Here is an 18,375-nt window from a genome sequence, read left to right on the forward strand (position 1 = left end):
AAAAAAAAAAAAAAAAAAAAAAAAAAAAATTCAATCGCAATCGCCCGCAACCGCAAACGCTTGCGGGAGACAGCTTTTGAAATTCAGTGGTTTGAAGCGATTGGAAGCAATTTGGAGCGACTGGGAGCGATTTGTGTGATTGGTTCCAATCGCTAGCAACCGCTACCACCCGCAAACGCAGCGTTTGCGGGAGGTAGCGGGAGAACCAGTCACCACCTAAATACTTAAATCACTTTTGTTTGGTTGACTAACAAAGAAAAAAGAAATCTCATATGATAATGTTCATATCTCTTCTTCCAAAGACAAGATTTGCTGATTGAGAATTCAGAGGTGAATTGTATGCTATGAGACATATAGATTGATTCCACGATCTTAAACTTGTTTTAACAAATATATCTTTTGGTTTACATTTACGATAAGTTAATTTACTAATTTTAAAGAAGTTTAATATGAAGTTTAATATCCCACTTGTAAGACGTCCGTGATATGTATAGTAAACTAGGAAAATCCGCTAATCTGCGTGTCTTATTTTTTCACTTAATTCATTCCAAAGTAATTATTAAGAACAACAAATTTATTTTAAAAATATCATATTAATTTGGAAATTTTTTATTACAGTTAAATACTTAAATGTTAATATTTTAAAGTTACTTAATGCAAAAGATACTCAAATGATGTTAAATATCTAATTTATATATTATAATTATCTAATTAAAAAGGGAGACAAATTAATTTTGAGTTTGAGGCTTTGAGGGAGATTAATACAGAAAAATACATGTACAAGATCTACACACTTATGTTACATGATTATTCTGTTTTTGTCTCATGGGAAGATGCTAATTGCAAAAATAGATGACATAGGCATTGCTAAGAGTAAAAAGACTCTTCTTGAATCGAGAAACCAGAGGTTAGTTTTCTTATATTTATTTGATTAACTAGATGAATATAAGGTATAGTTATAATATTTTTTGTCATATATTTACAATATTTTAAAACGCCTTTCTAAAAAGTGAAAGCAAACGAGGAAGAGGAAGCCATTGTAGTCGACATGTTTGCATTAAGTTGTTTGATGTTTTATGTTATTTCTCTGGGTTCACATCCCTTTGGAGCATGTAACAAGCGTAAAAGCAACATTCGGAGAAAGTGTCGTGATTTACGTCCAATAGAAAACTTTCATGATGTTTTTGACCTGATATTTTATAATAAAATATTTATTATAAAATAGTCAGATACTTTTGTAACTTTATATAATGAAAGACAAATCAAATACAATATAGACAAATCAAATACAATATAGAAAAATTGTGTAGAATTTTTTATATCAATTATGCTATAATAAATGAATAATATTTTTGTTAAAAGAACTTAGATATGAAAGAAGATTTAAAAATACAAGTCAAATGGATAAACATTAGTTTTTTTTGGAAATAATATTAACGTAATTTTGTAAAACTTATGGATTAAATAAAAAGAAAAAAAAAACTAAGTGAAAATAAATGAGGACATGTGTCGCCAAGAGAGAATTCCAAATGTTGCAATGCTAGTAAAAGTTAGAAAAAACCTTCTCATCTCATTATATATATATAAACCTTAGTTTTCAAAATTAGTAATTCATATAATTGTGAGATATGTCAAGTATATCGATAATATTTTGACATATGTAAAAAGAAAATTTATATTTAATAATTATAGGAAAATAAAAAAATCCTAAAAATAATAGGATTACAGTTAATATTTTTAAATAGTATATAAAACCAAAATTAATGTATTATACAACTAATTCTAATAGGAAAGTTATCTATTAAATTACAAATTTTAATAGAAAAATATGTGCAAATAATAAGGAAAATATTTGCAATTTAATTGCAATAATTATTCATTATAATCATATAGTAAAAAGAAATTTATACAGAAAAGTGATTAAAGTATAAAAAGGTTTAATGTGTTAAATTTAGTGATTAACATGATATAAGAAAAATAAGATAATCAAAATAAGAAACTAATGTAATTTTATTAAGTTTTTCAATCGGTGAATGATTTGATAGTGTATTCAATATTATCTTATTATATAAATCTTGGTTTTCAAAGTTAATAACTCATGTGAACGCGACATGTGTCAATTTTAACAATTGAAGATTTTGTCATGTTACAAAAACTTTGTTTTAACATACTTGTAAATTATGAGAAATTAAAAATTTAAACAATTTAATTATTATAAAAAACAGTTCATATATGTGTATAAAAAATAATACTAATTCTAATTTTAAATTACTAACTCTATAATAAAAAGAGTTAAGAAAATTATACAATTAATTACTATAATACCATAATTAAATAAATTATAGTGTCAATTATTAATCCTAAATGAAAAAGGATCGTAGATACTCACCTTTACATAAACAAATATTTTTCTCATAATAAGGTCTTTGAATTTTTGATTAATTTATGATAATGTCAGTATAGTGTTATTTAAAATTAGTTGGACAAGTAGTAAAACTATTACATATGAGATTACAAAATAAGAAACAAATATATTTAAACTATTTTTACTTTTTCAAATATGAGATAAAATTAGTTTTCAGTTTTTCTTTGAGAGTTATGTTTTATTAATTTTTAGCTTATTAAAAATATTAAGTAAGATATAAATTTGATCAATGCACATTTTTTTTTTATGAAAATTATAAATGTTACTCATTGGGATTGAGTGCATAGAATTAAAAATTAATTTTATTATCATGTAATATACAAATAAATTGTATTGCAAGATGAAGTGTGTGAACTCTAACTCCGGTTTTTTAAAAATTAAATAAAACAAAATTAATATTTTGAATACAACTTAAAACTTCACATTTTTTTCTTATATTTGCGTTAATACGCGGGCCTAATCTACTATTATATAAGCTTCACTATACAACTAACTGATTCAATTGACTAACTATACCATCAAAAAAAATTCTACATTTACGAGGAGATGTGTGTATTGTAATGAAAGGAAAATTTACTATTTATAAAAATGAGATTAAGTTACTAAGAGTTTAGTGCATGATATTATTTCATAATTAATATGTTCTTAATTTCTTAAATTAAAAGGATTTTGGTGGAGCTGACTATTTGAATTGTCTACTCAATTAATGAAAGGAAAGGTTCTATGATTTTTTAATGTGTAATAATTAATGTTTTTAAAAATTACAAATTTTTTAAAATGTTTTTAAATAGATGTATCAATTATGTAATAGTAAATTTAATTATAAAATAATCAAATACTTTTGTAACTTTATATAATGAAAGACAAATCAAATAAAATATAGAAAAATTATGTAGAATTTTTTATATCAATTATGAGATAAATGAATGAATAATATTTTTGGTAAAAGAACTTAATTAGATATGAAATCAGCTTTAAAAATACATGTCAAATGTATAAAAATTAGTTTTTTTTGGGAATTAATGTTAACTTAATTTTGTAAAACTTATGGATTAATTTTTTTTTTTTTTTAAACTAAGTGACAATAAATGAGGACAGAATCGTTAAAGAGAATTCCAAATATTGCAATGCGTAGTAAAAAAAAACCTTCTCCATGTTATATAAGATGATTTTATGTCGAAGAATCTTTACCCTTCGTGTTGCTATTTTGTAATAGGTGTGGGGGAGTAGATGAGTAGTTATGGCTGAAGCAGTTGTGTCGTTTGGAGAGTCGTTTTGGCAAGCTATTTTGTACCTTGCCAAAATTTGAAGTAGCTTCCGGATGGGATCAAGTACATAGCTTCCTTGAAGGAGCTGGGTATAAAAGGAACAAAGAAGGACTGGATGAAGAAACTGGTACCAGGTGGGGAAGATTACTACAAAGTTGAACACATTCCCGATGTCCGGTTTACAATATTTGAACACTAATAAGGAAAATGAGCAGCAGCTACCAGGTAAAAGAAATTTGGTATTGTGTCCATGCACTTCAATTGCTGTTTTTGCTTTCCACGTTGGTCTAGTAGTGTGGAAGTCACGCGGACGTACAGTATCATCTCATCTGTGTCACACATTGTTTCCAACTTTTTGTTTTGGTTTTCAGGTGAATCTATCCACAAATCATTTTCATCTACTTTCCATTGTCTGTGATATTATCAGACCTTTATGTTGTTTTCATGTATCGTGTGGCTTATCTTTATTTTACGAAATACACGCAGCTTCTGCATGTCACTTTTTCCTCAAGTTTGTACGAAATTGAAATAACTTTTGTATTTGAGACCATATTTTCTCCTATCACTCCACTTCTCATTCTCTGTTTGGAGGGAAATGGTTAAATCTGAACCAAGATTTCTATGACTTCAAAATCAAGCAAAAGATTCTGTATCCTTTATCTGTAAATTGCATAAAGGAATCAACTTTAGCAGAAGATGATGGCGTTGTAGGACTCTTATACAATGCCACTTTCTTGTTTCTTTCTCTAAAAATGTCCTCATGTTTGATCATCATGTTTATATCCCGTGAAGGATTGTTATCTGAAACAAACATGTTTTCTCCGAGGTTGAAGAAAATAAAAATGTCAGAAGGATATTAACACTTTGTTTCTCAACCAGAAACACTTAAGAGTCAAGGGGCTGGTGTAGAATCTCACGGTTTGTTTATTGAGTTAAACTAGATTTTATCCCGCGTTAATTTTTTAATTATGTTATAAAAAATGTATTTTATTATATATATTTGTATGTTTGTTTTAATATGTTTTGATTGATATTTAGATTATATAATTTTAGATGGATTGTAATTTTTGTGTTTAGTACCGGTCAGAATTAGCGTAATATCTCTTATTAACTCGATTGATATCAGACTAAATTATTTTGTGTATTTTGGTGGACAATCACATAAAAAATTATGTAATGATATTTATGTAAACTCTAACCCGCTCCATAACATAATCCACATGAATTTTAAAATTTTTAGCAAGTTGAAAGTATCTAGAAATATTTAAATTATAGATACTAATTTCTTTTAGAATGAAAGTATGTTTTTTTATACTAATTTAAATATGATTATATTACAAATAATAACTTTAAATTTTGATATTTATTTAAATGGAAAATGGTATAATTATGTAAATACTAAAAAAATTGTTCCAAATTAATAATAGGGGATGTAGTATTATAGTCCGGGTCAAATTTGTTTTTTATCAAAAATATATTCAATTTACGAACATATAAAATGTATTTTATATATTATTTTGTGTTGTTAATAATCTAAATTAAAAATAAAATGTTAGCATTTTCTAATGTACCAATTAATACAGCTTAACCCGCTGGTGTTTGTTCAAAAAATAAATACCTGCTAGTATTATATACTTATGTTATAGGCAATATATATATTACCATTATGAATAAAATATTGATTATTGAAGTCTTGAAGATATGACTAATTTTTAGTTAAACGTATTTAGATACTTGTTTGAATTAATAGAGTTTAATTTAGCATTTATGACTCACAAATCAATTAATGAGACAAATGGATTATGATAATTTGTTTACCTTTTGACCCCATCACCTATGAAACAAATGTGGTTAAAGATCCGATCCATTTAAATAAACATGCGGATCTTAGTACCCTATTGAGTTTTGTTATGACTTTTTGGAAATACAGTTATACCCTATCTAATTTCAATTAAGTGTCTCCAATACAACTAATTGAATGGCAATTTGAGTAATTAGTTTAGAAATTTTGGACATTTTCTTATTTGTACTTCTCACACATGGATCAAAGACCAATCCAAAGTTACAACCCCCTTTCGAGATGTCAAATACATCAATCCAAAGCAAACCTTTTATGACAACAACAAGAACAGTGTATCCAATCGCCAAATAAAGATGAAAGGGAACATGTTTTTTATTCTTAAAAAAAAAAAAAAAAAAATCAAAGATAGTTGAAGAACATCCCCACTAAGCAACGATTTCACCATAGTAGCAATACCTGAAAAAGCCAGTCCTGGATTCAGTAAGCATATATCATCTACAGAAATTATAAAGGGAATAAGAGATCACAGAGAGGTAAATTTACCTTTATTGACATAGAGTTTATGATTTCGGTCAAGAAAGCAGACAACCAATGTTCTTCATCTTCAATCCCAAATGATCATCTGCTTCTTAACCTAAATCCAGCTCTGATAGCTTCAGCACCGTGTACCATCAATGCCCAAACTCTTCTTATTATGTAGTCTTCAGGTCCAAACTCTGACCACCAAAACAGCTGACGAGTCCCATTGCCAGCTGTTAAACATATTACTCAGCCTCTTTCTTGCGTTTTCCTTTTGCATAACTCATTATTCATTACTTCCTCAAACTAAACAAGCCACACTCATCAACAGTAGACCACATCTTCTGTTTCTCCGAAGGCTTCAACAGTACCATCAGTAGTCTTCCCCCAACCAAACTAATTGCTTNTTTTTTTTTTTTTTTTTTTTTTGTCTTTTTCTTTGGTCAAACCAAATAAGTAATACTAATACACATATGGCATCTACACCCATGGGCAGATACACCTCCCATAAACTACAGCCTACCCGTGGAGACTGAGCCATTCAATCATAGATATAAGAAAGGCTCAGATGGAATTATGTACCTAGAGAGTTACCTTAGGATCCGGCTTCGAACAAACAGCACACAAAAATTCTAGACAAAACGTTTCTTCATATTCGCTGTCATTGATGCAACGACCACATTGATAACACCTCTGTATGCAAAGAGAACAAGCACGACATTCCTCAGAGTCTTCCTTTTTCCCTTTACAATCTTCTGCTGGACAATCATACACAAGCCTAGAATTCTGACACTTTGGGCACATCTCAATATCTAGCGCCCGGTCATCATCACAGGACACACATGAGTCTCCTCTATGGTAAAAACGCGGCTTCTGAATCTTCTGTTCGACATTATTGTCAATGTTCAACAATTCAAACAATTCATCATAGTGATCTTTGGTAACTCCAAAGAGGCCACCGATTTCTAAATGCTTCAGTTGAAGCTTTCCCACAGACTTCAGATCCCTTAAGATGCTCAAAATACCATCAATAGTGATCCTTGTGCATCCAGGCACACCAAGCTGCCAAGCACAAAACAATAATGGGTTAAAATAAGATTTCACAGATCAATTCAACCACCAATCACTTCTATGAAAACCTTACAGTATTACTTATTTAGTAGCCCAAAAAAACATCTAGAGTAACTGAAGAAAAGAAGCTCACCTTGACTACTTGCGGGTTAAGCTCCAACACCCGCTTAAGACAATCATCAGTAATTCTACAGCAATCTAGAAGCCTCAAACACTGCATAGTACCCTGAGCCCTCTCAGTTAAATGCAGCAGAGACTCATCAGTGATCTTCTCATTCAACGGTTGACAAATGTGGATAAGTTTCCACAGTAACGAATCATCACACACAGTTGTATGCAGAGACTTGCAAACCATACTGACTGAAAGAAGATCCTTCACTCCCAAGTGATAAAGACAAAAACCAAACGCTGCATGAACGCTCGCATACTCGTCGTCTCCATCAGTGCAGCGATCACTGCTTCCTACAACAACTTCACTACTCCTCGAACCCTCAACGCTCAATACCTCATCCACACTACTCGCAGATATAAAGGCACCATGGCAAGATCCATCACCATCAAATGCACCTCCAAACACATTGTTGTCCACACTACTAGTCTCGGGGAATTTACATGCGGAGAACAGAGACCCATCAAAGGCCTCACCAAACCCGTGCAAAGACTCCGATCTATAACTGTACCCAGTACTACTCTGAAACTGCATTGCATTGTTCCAAATGAAACTCAATCCAGCAAAGAGCTGCTGATGGTTTCCATCACCAATCCAAATGTCATCTCTCCTTCTCCCATACTGGTTATTAAATCCAAATCCTCAAGCCAACCAGTAATGGCGGTGAAAGTGTTGTTGATATCCATACCAAAGGGATCAGATGGCAAAACATCAAGTATGTCAACAGAAGAAGAAGAAGAATCTCCTCTTCCGTAATCAAAGCAACCACCTTTATCGAAACTGGAACACCAATTCCCATTGGCTATCTTCATAGGTTCCTCGGATAAATGGGAAGAAAAGGGTCTACGTGAAAAATTCAAAGCCATTTCTATGAATCTCTATATACACTTTTTTAAAAAACCTAACCAAACCAAAAAAAAATAAAAAATCCCTCTTTTATGTACAAAATCCCTGAAGAAACCCCCCTAAGAAGATAGATCAGATCCGGAAGAAGAAAAAAAAAACTAAAAGTTACTTCTTTTATTTACTTTTTTGGAGAATTTGTAGAAGAAGAAGACGGATCTAAAAAAAAGGAAACTCTTTTGATTTCAGATGGCAATTAAAAAAATACTAGGCACCAGAAATTTTCAGAGCTTCCTTGGGGAACCCTAAAAAAAAAAAACCTAGAAAGAAAAGAAAACGAAACTGAAACGTATTAACAACTAAATTTGAAGGTAACAAAAGAATGAATTGAATTTTTCTTTTTCCTTTTTTTTTTTTTTCTGTTATGAAACTCGATCAAAAAAAAAAAAACTAGGGTTTTCGAAACCTAATCCTAAACATTAACAAGATGAAACAGAAAAAGATACGATTTTTTTTATAAAAAAAAACCCAATTAGAGAGAATCAATTGAAACCCCTTTTTTGTTTTTCGCTCACAGACGATCAAAAACCAAACCGAACCCTCGCCCGAGAAAATAAAATAAAAACAAGATCTCCTTTTTTATTGGGGGAAAATCTTTTAACACTTAAAAACGAATCGGAGGAATCAAACAATTCGTCGATCAGTTGGGATTGAAAGAGAGATAGAGATAGAGAGAGAGAGAGAGAGAGGAAGGTTGGTGTGGTGATATTCGTCGACCGAGTCAAGAGAGAAAATGATGGAAAGGTTGAGAAAAAATTGTGCGAGAAAATCTCAACTTTTTTTCTTTTTTGGAGGTCGAGAGAGATTTTACGAGGGAGAGAGAAATAAAAAGGAATAAAAAAAAACTTGGGAGGCAAAATAAATTATTGAATTAAAAAAAATAAGGGAACGAACGAGATAAGATTAGGGTAACGGTGAAATCGTCAAAGTGTCTTGAGATTACAGACACGTGTTTATTTTTTCAAAGACAAAAATTGGATTTTCTGAATTTTAATTTTATTTTCACAAGTGTTATCTCGAAATTTCAATTTTTTTATTTTATTTATGAAAATAATTGTTTGAATATAAATATGTCTGGATACTATTAATTAGGAAAAACACTCTTCAATTATTGTGAAAATCTCATTTCCATTATTAGTAAGATTGTTATTTTTTAGTACTATTTTTAATTTGTTGATTTTGTATTATTTACAATTTATTTTGTTTATTTTAACCTGATTCTCTGTTTTTTTTCCTTTTTTTTTCTGTTGGATATGATATTAATGAATTAGACTGAATATCAGATTTTGGTTTTATCTTTATATATAGAAAAATCATTATTCAAAAAAAAAATGAATAATGAGATAGAGTATGGTCACAATGTAAACAAAATCAATGGTTGTTATTTTTAGATTGATTAATTACTACGTATTGCTATGAGTTTGAGTCATTTTTTGTTTGTTAAAGTTGAGACCTTTATTTTTTTATTTAGGGTTCTTTATAATAATATTCATAGAAAATGGAACAAATTATGTAGCTTTTTAAACCACGTAGATTCACAATAAAGAGAAAATTAAATAGATATAAATAACAAAAAAAACCATGTCGATAGGTTATCTTAAATACGATCCAATAAACCAACCTATGAAGGCTAGTTAAAGTGTGGCACTTCAGTGACGAATTATAAACCACAAATTGTAGTATATTTGTTAATTAATCTTGACGACGACGACAACAACAACACGTAAAGTTTGATATATACATATGTCTCCTTTTTAGCAAAGGAATGTTTCGTAGAAGAAGATAAACTTGGAACATAGTACAAAGATGAACTTCCAAGATTCTTCTCTTCTTTGTGACATTTTCTAGAATGGAAATAAAAATAATTGATCGAAGAACACAACAGAAACGATTATTTTGGGTCCACAACTCTCACTAGTTTATAGGATTAATTACAGAAAAAATGCTTTTTTCTGTAATTCTTATCGAAGTAGATCATTTTCTCCGGACTCTCGGAAGTAGGCCTTTTACAAGGAGAGTCGAATACATATTTACTCTCCACGTCTCAGACTTACATTTTTCATTTTTTAAATAATTAATTCAATCTTCTATGGTTGAGAAAACGATGATGACGTTACCTTTTACACGTCTCACAATTAAATTAGTTGGTCGCCGATCCAGAAATCGCTTCGCCTCTCTCAAGAAATCATGAGGGTTAGCCGCCGTTGAAGACATCTTCGCTTATCTCAATTTTGTGGTTCCTCATTAATCATCTCCTACCTTAAATGAAATCGACAGTGTCGTAATAGCTTCACCTCCGACTATGTGGTAAATCTGAGAAATCTCCCCCCTCAGCAGTGATTCCGTCATTCTAAGTCAGTCATCTTCTTCCTTCATTTCACCGATTCCGTTTTGACATATCTTTGTATATCAGATTCATTTGTAACTCAATGTCATTTTCTAGGTTTTTTTCCGCGCGATGAATGTTTTCACCAGTACCTGCGATGATATGAATTCAGAAGGTTCACGTAAGTCCTCTAAGATTACAGTTTTTGTAATAAGTATGTTTCAGCTTTGTTGAATACTGTCTTCTAGGGTATACTGTAATATGTATCTTTCGCTTCCTATCGCTACTGTCTCCTAGGGTATAGTGTAAGAAGTATGTTTGGGTTCCCTCGAAGAATGTCTCATAGGGTATAGTGTAAGAAGTATGTTTGGGTTTAGGGGAATACTGTCTCCTAGGGTATAGTGTAAGAAGTATGTTTGGGTTTAGGGGAATACTGTCTTCTAGGGTATAATGTAAGAAGTATGTTTGGGTTTACTCGAAGACTACCTTCTAGGGTATAGTGTAAGAAGTATGTTTGGGTTTACTCGAAGACTGCCTTCTAGGGTATAGTGCTAACCATCAGGAAGTCAAGGATGACAATCATTTCGAGGGATATTTTTGAGTTCTATGAAATACTGGCTTCTACGGTTTTGAACTACTTTAAGAAGTTCGTACGGGTTCCTTGCAGTACTGCCTTTTAGGGTCTACTGTTAGTATTATGTACCCCTCCTGTTTAACCTGTCATGCTTTCTGTCAACAACGTTAATATGAAGCTCATATCAGGAACTGAACGGAAGTGCAAAGATTTGCAAAGTCTGTTTTACGGTTTTACTGTCTTATAAGGTGTATTGAGAATACAATGTTATAATAAACCGTATGTTGTGATCTTTGACATTTCCTGTACAACTGTTTATAATGCAGGCTACCTTCCTCACAAGCTTTTCGAAGTTGATTGCTATCCTAGTCATGCCGTTCAGATCAACTCCTACTCCAAACCTCGATACTTGATAGATGTCTTGCGTGTCTTACAAGGGCTGCCTGAGTTGGATTTGTTATTAGCCTCACCTCTTGGTTCGTTGTTTTCTCTACCAGTTCGTCAAAGTTCGTTGTCTGGACAATTAGTTCACCAGATGTTATGTAGACAACTATGTACTGAAAAGAAGGACGAGCTTTGGTTTGCTTTGGGGGGGAAGGCTTTGAGATTCTCTCTAACTGAATTTGCGGATGTCACTGGTCTTTCCTGTTCCCTTTCACTCCCCTCGTCTGAGATAGCTGCCGCTACTACACATGATGAAGGAGAAGCTCCTTACTGGTATAAACTAATAGGTCCAACTCTTGGTTCAATCACTTTGAAGGACATTGTTCTTTTGTTGAAGGCTGAACCACATATGGCAGTTTGGCGTAAGTTTAGACTTGCTCTCATTGTTATTGTAGAGGGGATTCTGTTGTGCAGGACCCACCCTGTCAAACCATCTCTTGAAGTCGTAGAGATGGTAAAGAATGTTGATTTATTTCTGCATTACCCTTGGGGCTGCCATTCCTTCAACAGGCTCATGAGAATGGTCACAATTGGTTGTTATATTGAAGACAAAGACAATCTTATTAAAAAGCTGAGGCAATCATCCATAGCTGTCCATGGATTCCGCCTTGCGATCCAACTGTTTGCTTTTAAACATATTCCTCTCCTGTTGCAGTATATTCCACATGCATAAGATCTTTCAACTTTTACCGACCAAATTGTTAGTCGTCTTCCTAAGTACAAGTCCTTCCATACATCGACCATATTGGCTCTTGAAAATGACACACGTGTAAGTGTATCTTCGTTAATCTTTGAATGAAATTTTTGTGTAATTAAAGAGTTGGTGAACTGAAAAACTTATTAATCCTTCGCCTGTAGGTTCAAATATTGACTCCAGAGGCAGCATCCGACCCAGTCTTCTGTTGTTCTCAGGAAGCAAATGCAGGGGAGAGGCAGTTGAATCAAATTATCTTGACAGGTTACACCTTCAGCAAGCACATGTGGTCTGCTGGTGATGATTCTTTGTCATCCTTGAATGGAAGTTCTATAAAGCGGAAGAACCTGCATCGTACAAACTATGAAACTCACTCATCAGAGTCCGATGAAAGACCTGCAAAGCCTAGAAAACGAAGGAATAACATGTTTATTAACACCGCAGAGGATGTTAATAAAATTGTTTCCCAAAAACTCCAAGACTTCAAAGAATCCTTATTAGGTGAATACCCTGGTTTCTCGTCCAACGGTCACGCAGCAATTCATCAACAGGTCAACGCAACATATTCTCAGCATGCTCTTTATCACAACAACTCCCAGGTACTACATCACTAATCACCTTATCTTTACAGTTACTCATTCTGCAGTCTCTATTCAATTTTCTGATACATTTTACCATATTGTTTCTTCATGCTTTAAATAGAGTCCTTAACTTATTTCCATTCATCATATACAACCAACGTATGACCTTCCCATTTTGGATAGTGCCAATGCTCTACCAGAACACACCCCTACAGTGTTATGGGTACGGAGCAAAATAACGAAACAGGTTATCTCTCACGCCATATAAGTTACATATCTTCACTTTGTATTATTCACAACGGCTCAATCGTTTTGAAGTTGGTATTCATCTCTGTAGCACATCACTTTCATTGCTGAAGGCACAACGACCTTTACCAATGTACCCTCCTCTATCAATCATTCTCGTCCCACCGTTTCTGCGCACCCCCCTTCACCACCAGAGGTTGGTCATGATCATCATTTTCTAAGAAAAAAATTAGACTTCGAGGTTCATAGATGTACTTTCGATGCCTTAATATATTTTTTTTCCTTTAGGCATCCGAAGAAGAAAGTTGCCCACCGATCAGTCCAATCTCCTGTCCATGTCTACAAAAACCATAGCTGGCTAACATCAACAAAGGCTCGCATATGTCATGCGATTGATCTCCCCTGCCAACACCGTCACCTTCAAGAGAGGCCCTGGCGCTTCGCATACAAAACTTCAACTGGACCAACTTGCATTGTGAATCAGCTTTACTCAAACGACTATCCAGCTCAGCTTGACTAACTTCATCTCCTTACCAGACCCTTGTCTAACTCCTCTATTTCCTGGTTCCATTCGACGCTATCACGAATATGTTGAAAGCGTAAAAAGGAATTGACACTGCATAGTTATCCCTATGTCTTGCAATTCTTTTTTCTTATAAACCAACAAAACTAAATTATTTTAACGCATTATTGTAACGCTATAAACAACTTTATGCCACACCATTACGTATTGTGTTCTACGCATCATTTACAGCTTTAATCAATGCATCATCTTACAAACAGAGTACTCTAATCCTTCCTGATTTACAGTAACAAAATGTCATTCAATGTCACCTAAAATCCACATTACAAAATTAATTTTTGTACCCACCAACTATAACATTGCTTCTCTATAAGACCTCATCTATGGACAACCTCATCTATACTTCACTTCTACATTCATGGAAAGTCTAGATATAAATATTGCCCTAGATATTGCTTCCCGTGTGGGTCGTGATTGTTTCACTGATCTTCGCGGTATGCAGGCGACCTCCAAGTTCTACTGGAAACTTGCTCTTCGTAAGAGGGTCCTGCGGCATGTTTCACTTCAACTGCTCTTATCCAATGCTTCCCTAATCAACACGCAATCCCCTTTCCATCCTTTTTTTAATGCTTGCTTAGAATCTGGTAACAAAACGGCTTTTTACCTTGAAAGCCTCAAACTTGCAACGAAGGAAGGGCAAGCAGAATTAGTGCTGGAGATGTTACTTGCAATCCCAAATCTACAACCGCCTGGTACCTTCGCAACCAGTTTGTTACAACTCTTTTTAGGGTTTTATCATGAAGCACTTGAGACGATTGATAGATTAGTGACCGAGCTTGGGTCTTTTGAAGCTGCAGATGCTGTTGGAAGCTCTGTTTTCCGTCACATTATGCAAATTGGTCCTGTCAAGGTTCGGTCTCACACAGATACTTGGAAATATCCAGACCTTCCACGTTGCCGAACATGTAACCTTAGTAATCGTTGTCGAAAGTGTTTTTTTTATTGGTTCACTGTTATGTACCTCCTTTTATGCTAAGACGACTTTCGCTTTTTATCTTAATATACGGTTATGTAAGCGTTTTCCCTATGTTGTATTCCCACTGAAGCATTTGACAAACACTCACATGCTTTTTTCCTATCTTCTCCACTTCTTCTTTCAGTAACTTCGCTTAACTACTCTAACACAATTTTACAGTACTATGCTAATATTGACTATTTGACCACAAATACTTAATTCGAAATTTACTCTCATCTCATCTGCCTTACTTAATGCACATGTTAGCTTTACAAATTACACTCCTATCATCTTACACCTATCATAACTCTAACATCTTATCATCGCCTAACAAAGATCGAGCAAAATCGACACTACTGTTTCAACAACAAAAGTTAATTTCACATTTACTCGACTTTCAACTGCCTCACTTATTGCTGTAGCTTAAAAACTCACATCCGTAGTAGCAAATCACCCCCTATAAAAGTAATACCTCTGCTGACCTTCTTCAAGAACTCACACCATATCTTTAAATTGCATAACTCATGGTTTACATTCCACAAGTCCTCCTTCTTGACATAGTTAGGCGAGTGGGAAACAATGGTTTCCGACATCTAGCGCCATTTATTTCTGGAGGTAACACTTGGAAGAGCCTTGCTTTCGACGATATTGTCTTAGTGGATGTTGATATTGACAAATACATCTTCGTCAGCCAACTGTGTACTGAAGGTTCTCTCTATAGACCTTTCTTACTAAGATGCCTGGACGCTGGAAATCTCACCGCGCTTTACGTAGAAGGATTACACCTGTTAGCTCAAGTAGGTCCATCCCAACGTGGAATCGATCTTCTTTGTGAATCTGCTCCAAATATTGTCTACGCACGTTTTGCTCTTGGCACATTCCTCATTTGTTGTGGGTCATTTGACCAAGGCATGGAAGTTTTCAACAGTTTTTTTAGAATCATTCCAACAATCGAGGAGGCAATTGGGATTGCAGAAGTGGTTATCACAACGGTAACAGAGTTGGGAACACCAGCACAAGGTCTATCTGAGAATAGTCTCCGCTTCGGTGGGCTCCCTCACTGTTTTTTGAACAACTTCGCAGTGGTCCATCTCTGTCCCAAATGTTTTGCATTCTTGTATGCTACACGCATTCAGGATTTGTGTTAACACCTGATAACACATCGTCTACCGTACTATGTATTAACTGTAGTATGTCTGTCGTAGCAATTTCATCTTTTATGTGTAATTATTGCTTATCTTCTATGTATAATTACTGCATTTCATGTATGTGTACTTAGTGCTTATCATCCACCCTGCTATTTCTTCTATGTATAATTACTGCATTTCCTGTATGTGTATTTTGTATAACTAGTGATTTTCATCTCAAATTTCAAATATCTTAACCAAAGCTTATTTTATTTCAAATATAGGTTTTACAGAGACGAAGATAAATAACAACATTTATAACGACAACACATCTAATATACGCAGCCACATCGTCATAACACCTAACTCAAAATAAACCTCCTTTCTCGCCGTCAACAGGGTAAGTACGACCTGGAAACCATCGAGAAGCCCACATTTCTATCCATGACTCCGTACATAGCGTCCGCTTCCATCCAAAATGCTCCAAAAAGTTCGAGAAAAAGGTAATCCATCAGACTACAACTGCTTTGGTTACCAAAACACATTCATCCACCTTGCAACATTACAATAACCTTCTCAGCATAATTCCAATTCCCAGCACATAGAAAGACCGGGCCATATAATAATCCATTATCAACTGACATTTCCAATAAACAGGGCAAAACAGATCTAACATTATAATATTAAAGGAATGGTATCTTCGTAACCAGACTAACCTTACTCCACCACAGTGCTGCAGGTGGCCCTATTATGCCCTGCTATATGGCAAATTAAACACTTATGTGGTACACCCTTCCGCCTTTTAGTACCTTGCAAGCATAAACCAGAAGCGAATATGTAAGCTCACATACTGTCATCTTCAACTACTTTTATTATATGAAAACACGTATCAACCATTACCACATGCTCTCCAGTAGAAGGTATCCTCCTTTTCCTTCTCCGACCTGGCCCTGGCGGGTTTGTAGGTGGCGCGAACTGTGTTTCTTCGACAGCTGCTGGTACTACGGTGTCACACTTGTTTGGTACCGGAAATATATACTCTGCATACGATCTGCCAAAAACATCGACATTGTAAATATTTCCCACAAATGATGGGATATAGATACCATTAGTCCTAGCAGCAGCTAAAGCATGGCAGCAGGGAATGAGTAACTTCTGAAACTGCAAACACGAACAGCTCTTCTGCTCAAGGTCAACATAGTATGTGTTTCCCTCACTTGTACTCACTTGGTAACTCCAAACAGAGACTCCTTTAACAGCCAAACCAGCAGAATCTTTGTGGTAGCGAAGCATTAAGTTGTTCACATTTGGACATATTGGATCAGCTTTAGCAGCCAACCTTTTCGCCTTCGCACGCCGGACACAAAACCAGTTCATCCGCTTCGCGCGGATAGTCTTCACCATACTGACTATAGGAAGTTCAACAATCTTGGCCATTGCAGCATTTAGAGCTTCCGCGACGTTGCTACTCATAATATTGTACCGTTTAGCCTGGCAATATGCTTGCATCCAATGCTCTAGAGGTATCGCATCCAAGTAGGCTTGACATTTGGAGCTTCTGATCCCGACTTCTGCATACCACTTTGTAAAATCACCCACATTGAAAACCCGTGCAGCTTTACCAACCAAGTTAGAAAGTCCTTTGCCCGAGAAATGCATGATATTCCGCTCTATGTGCACTGCACATGCTCCATGGAAAGCAAGAGGGTAAACTTCATCAATTGCAGCATAAATGGATTTGTGTCTGTCAGACACTATAACCAAATCTTCCTTATCAGGAACTATAAGACTCAATTGCCTGAAAAACCAAGTCCAAGCACATATATTTTCAGAGTCAACAATCCCAAATGCTATAGGAAACACTTGAAAATTAGCATCCTGCATACTCGCAGCCAACAATACACCTTTAAACTTAGCTTTTATCGTTGTTCCGTCAACGAGTACTACCTTCCTCATATGTTGAATACCTGCAATGCTTGCACCCAAAGCAGAGAAAAGGTATTTAAACTGCTTCGTGCCTTCTGTGGCCAGTTTGTACTCTAGTTTGTAACTAGTCCCAGGGTTACCTTCCTTCAGCAGGTACATATAGACAGACAGCAGTTGGTAACTACCTTTGTCACTCCCTCGCGTTTTCCTGACCGCCCTTCTTTTGCATACCACGCCTTCATGTAAGTCACAAAAACTTTCATCTCGTCCAGGACGATGTCTGGGACATCAATTGCTCTAGGTCCCCTAAGCCCGTTTGCATACTTCCTCTCTAACATACTTGCTATAACTTTAGCTGATGCTAATTTTGCATATTTTGCCCTCGCAGCTATTGTGCAGGTGTGTGTTAAAGTTGCAGTCCGGACTTCAAAGTTCTTCGAATTTGGGGAGACAACATGGCCAAATACTCTCCATCTACAGGTTGGATCAACACATTTGAAGACTAACCTTTCTGGATCGGACCTCGTCTGTCTGAACTAAAACAACCTCTTAATTGCATATAGCGATAACGTGTTTTGCATGTCTGCTTTGTCTTTGAACACACGCCCAATGAATACAAAATCTTCCTCTACAGAAAAAGCAGCACACCCATCTGTGTTAGTCAACTCAATACCATCATCAAACACAAGTTCTGCATCATTGGTTGTCAATGTTCCTTGCTCGTTGCAATCTTCATAAAATTTCTCTAGAGTAGACGGCATTG

At 34.5% G+C, this 18,375-nt stretch overlaps 1 pseudogene; it reads right to left on the minus strand.

The window, feature by feature from the left end:
• Positions 5,692-8,992, minus strand: LOC104779804 (annotated as a pseudogene).

Source organism: Camelina sativa, chromosome 4 (assembly GCF_000633955.1).
Source record: "Camelina sativa cultivar DH55 chromosome 4, Cs, whole genome shotgun sequence".
NCBI lineage: Eukaryota > Viridiplantae > Streptophyta > Magnoliopsida > Brassicales > Brassicaceae > Camelina > Camelina sativa.